The sequence below is a fragment of the Emydura macquarii genome, unplaced genomic scaffold, assembly GCF_026122565.2.
Source record: "Emydura macquarii macquarii isolate MOO-44397 ecotype Brisbane River unplaced genomic scaffold, CSIRO-AGI_Emac_v2 contig_1363, whole genome shotgun sequence".
In the NCBI taxonomy this organism is placed as follows: Eukaryota; Metazoa; Chordata; order Testudines; family Chelidae; genus Emydura; species Emydura macquarii.
Window position 1 is genome coordinate 24,807,717 of NW_027131500.1, and position 4,707 is coordinate 24,812,423.

The window sequence follows — 4,707 nt, forward strand, 5'->3', positions numbered from 1 at the left end:
CGCAGACTGGGTCCATAGGCGCTGTGGTCCTTGCTGGAGCTAGAGGGAAGGGAGATCAGCACTCCCCACCCCTGGTTCCAGCAGAGAGCAAAGCGCTCTGCCTGGGTCCCTAGGTGCTGGGGTCCCTGCTGGAGCCAGAGGGAGGGGAGCACTGATTTCTTGTCCCCCTGGCTGCAGAAGGGAGCCACTGTCTAGGGACCCTGGTGAAACGGACAGGACTACAGGACGCGTGCTATTTCCCTGCTGCAGCTAAGGGGACGGGAGATCAGTGAGAAGATCCTCGCTGAACTCCTTCCCTCTGGCTGCAGGAGGGAAGAGGGGGGCTGCTGGTGGAGACTGGTGGACCTTCATGGTTGTAAAAATGATATCTGTGGCCCTCAAGCCAAAAAGGTTGGGAACCACTGTCCAAGACACTCATGGGGCTAGACTCAGTGCTGTGCCTCTCAGGAGGTGCAAGACAAAAGGCATGTCTCAAAAGGATGGAGGCAAAGGTGGTTTTACGCCACCTTTTTGTCCCTCAGATTCTGGACTATCTAAGGTATTTACATGGACCCCATTGTCATAGTATCTGAGAGCCTCACAATCTGCAATGTATTTTCCTCACAACACCCCAAGAGGTAGGGAAGTCCTGTGTTCCCCATTTTACAGATGAGAAATGGAGAGAGAGAGAGACTATGGGCCTGGTGACTTACCCAGGTACCTCATGGCACAGCAGGGAAGTGAGCTCAGGCTAATGCCCTAACCACTGGGCCATCTTTCGTCTCTGTCAACTACTGGGGCAGGCCCAGTCCTCAGTATCAGTGAGAACAGCCATATAGGCAGCTCTGGCAGCAGCCTCCCTACAGCTACCAATGAGGTTTTTGGCAAGCCAGAACAACTGGCTCACAGAGCACTCCTGCCCTCAGCACATCCATATGACAAGGCCACTTTATGGCCCCAGCTTGCCGCCAGAATGGCATAGAGGGGCTGAAGCAGGGGTCAGAATCTGGCCCCCTTATGATCAGAAACCAAATGACAATGACCTGCCACATAAAATCATCTACTCATTCCTTATATACCTATGTATGCGTAACTTAAAAATATCACACTGTTACAAGCAAGGAAGAAGGCAGGGTTCTTCGAGGACTGTGACAATGAACTAGCTATTTATATCATTGCTGTTCAAAAGAAACAATGAGAGGGAACTTCTGGACATAAGTGAGTTGTAGCTCATTTTTTAAATAAAAGAAACCTAGGCTCAAGGGAAGTTCTCAGCATGAACAGTGTGTAGTCGGCATAGTCAGCTGGCTAACCAAAGAAATGCAAATCACAGCTCAGAAGCTGGAAAGGAAGAGGGAGCCAGGATAGATATGGACTGGGCACCAGGGCTCCCTGCTTCTCAGGTTATCTGCCTGCCTCCCCAGAGTTAAGAATGAAGGAGGTCTATGTAAGAAGTAGAATAGAGGAAGTAGGAAGGCTGGCTAGGCAACATCGGAGAAGAGGAATAGATGGTGGCTATACCTATATCCATTGGTATTTCTTAGCTTACCTGAAAAAGTTTGATGAATAAGGATTCACTGATTCCTAATCAACTGTAGCATTGGAAAAATACCTGTGTCTGGGATAGGGTGACAACAAATGTGTAGAGTTTTGGCTTCCTGGTAACTGAGGTTGTTTGGGTGGGTGGGAAATGATATTGTCAGGATGAAATTTACAAAATGGATGAGTTTTAATACCTTTCTCTGAAAAATGTATTACCTGTTTGATCCAAAAATATCAGACTCAATTGATATCTGAACAATAATTGTATAAAATTTGGAGGCTAACTTCCATCACTGAAGTTTGAAAATGACAGATTTTAATACTGCTTTAAATGAAAAGATCAACAAATGGATTAGTTAGAGAGTCTCTACTGCTACTCCATAATATAAATCTTTTTACAGATATATTTCAGTATGGAAATAATCTTTTTGTATGTTAGTTACATGCTATGCATTAGGGCCCTGATTCAGGAAAGCACTTAGCACATGCTTAATTTTAAGCATATGCTAAAGACTTTCCTGAATCAGACCCCAGTTAATAGTAAAGAAAATGATGAACAGGAAGGACATGCCATATTGGTATCAACAAGGTGACATTCTCATTCTAAATGAGTGACTCTCCTTTTACAACTTAGGCTTACACACACAAGAATTATTTTCTGGTTATTCATGCTTCATTAATATTAATACAAGCTTGTGTATTCAAGACATCCACAGTACTGTATCAGCAGATTTAGCCGAGGACCTTAACTATGTTTTTTTTTAATCCCAAATTGACTCCCAAGTTTATTCATTAGGAGGTTTAAATAAATATATGATTCAACATTTACAGAAAGTATATTAGATAAGTTACAAGGCCAATTTCACAATTGTTTATATGGAATGCTTGCCTGAAAGCTGTGAATAGGAACAAAAATAGAGAGAAATTTCTTTCCTGAGTTTGAAATTTAAACTTATACTACTGTGTCAAGCATGTGAGCTGTAGCTGAAGTGAGGGTAGAAACATTTATCTCGTTTCATATGTTCCAGATCAATAATAGTCTAGGATTGGTTTTCAGAGAGAGATGTAGCTGTGCTTAGTAAGGGTGCAAGTTCTGTGTATAAATACTGCAAATAAAAGTGGTGGGTTTTTTCATTCTATTGCATTCATCACCCAAACTAAATTACTTCATATGTAGTGCATATAATAATTTGGCAAATATAAATGAAAAAAACCTGTTAGTTATAGGCTGATATAGAGCACCAAACCATTAGTATAGTCAGCAGTGTACTGTGGTTTACAGATGTGATTCCTATAATAGTAAGTGAGCTCATCCTCAGTGTAGAAGATTATTCATAAGGGAGAGAATAATGTAAGTGATATGATCATTACATCACCTTTTCCTGTACATTATTCTCACTACAGCTGACAGGGAAAACATCTCTCAGTTTTAAGTTACATCATTTTCAAATTTTGTAGAATAATATGAGTCTAGATACAGGCTGCTTTGAAACCACAATTTTTAAAAAAAGTTTCATTTAATAACTTTTAGACAACAAAAAGCTAATGCTACAGTGTTGGATTAGTTGCCTTCATCTGTTTTCTTAAAATAATTTGGTTTTCCTTTAGCACCCTTTTCTTAACTGTCATTTTTATTCTCAGCTGACCACTTTGGAGAAAATGGTATTGGAGTTCTGTACAATGAAGGTTAGTGGCTAAAAAGTTATGTATTTTTAAATCAGTATGATGGGATCAAGCCTTTCAGATTAGGTGAAATACATCTTCATAATAAGATATAAAAAGGGGAAATAATACTATTTTCCATCTCAGGAATATTTGTGTTTGGATTATACCAAGGGCAGGTTTTATTTTTTAAAGAGTGTTTACAATGAAGGCAGATAGGTGGGAGCCAATGAAGGAAGATAGGTGGGAGTTCATCTTTCCTTTCTCCCTGCTTTTAGAAATGGAAATTTACAACCCTATACTCAAAACAGGAAGGAAAGCATCCATTAGGCATATAAAACAGTTGATCATGATAAAAAGGGTGTGGCTGACCTGAGACCACCACATATAGAGGTGAATAACATAAGGTAATAGATGTCCCCCTGATTTTCAGATTGCATGGCTCGTCTATTTTTGATTTAGCTATTGTTTCTTCTATTCAGGCCCCTGGTGTCCACTGTACTAAATACTCCTTAAAACTCCCACCAGACCAGGAACCATTAACAACCTATTTTAAACACTTCTTGCCTATGGAAAGTGTGTGTATACATAAATGTATATTCATGTAAACAGCTTAACTGTCAGAAATTTAGTACTAATTCCAAATGTTGCGCTGATTTTGGAGTACCCAACTAGAGATGTCTAATACCAGATTTTCAAAAGTGGGATCCTTCGCTCCCACTTAACATTTTTATTTATTCAATATTGGGAAAAGAAATAATCCAGGAGATTCACAAGCACAAACATTAAGCATAGTTGATATAGGCAGCTAATAAAGAAAAGCTTTTATATGAACATGTTTAATAGAATTGATAACCCTGTATGGCTCAACCTAATATATTTTTATTCTGTTTTCTTTTTCAGATAACTCAGAATTTAATTCTGCTGCTTGCCTCTGTATGTCTATTTAGTACTTCTTTGCATGACTATTAATCATCATCAATATATTTTTTTTAAATTACCCATTCTTTGGCTTATCGTTGGAAAGTGCAACTAATACAAATGTTCAGTTAAAGGAAACCATCACTAAATATTTGTCTTTTGTCTCCATGGCTGTGTACCTATCTACCTGATGTGTTGTCTTTTCCATCATCTCCAATACCTGTGTGAACCAAGATGTTCTAGTAGGTGGGGCTTTTGTTTCCAATACCTTATGGTTACCACCATGCAAACTACTACCAACCAGTGCAGTACCAACTCACTATGCAATTTAACTGCCACAGCACCAGTAGGCAATCCACCAAACAGGACTAAGTGGTGATCCAAATTGTGGATGTCAAGGTCTATCTGTTATCCTATCACGAACCACAATTCCCAGATGCATGGAATAGAGAGGGATTGTTATTTTTTTAAATGCAGACAAAGTAGGCACTACTATACAATCACCCTTGATGACTATTGTCAGTCAGTTGTCTTTCAGGCTGTATATTAAATGGATGTAAGATACTCATAAACTGAAGGTATTATTATGGTCTACGAGGTCAC

At 39.5% G+C, this 4,707-nt stretch overlaps 1 long non-coding RNA gene across 1 annotated transcript; it reads left to right on the plus strand.

Annotated features, from left to right (window-relative positions):
- Positions 1-2,756: 2,756 nt before the first annotated feature.
- On the plus strand, positions 2,757-4,484 carry LOC137155628 (uncharacterized). Its single transcript, XR_010920586.1, has 4 exons — positions 2,757-2,872; positions 3,163-3,207; positions 3,462-3,576; positions 4,087-4,484. It is a non-coding gene; the product is annotated as an uncharacterized lncRNA (long non-coding RNA).
- Positions 4,485-4,707: the final 223 nt, after the last annotated feature.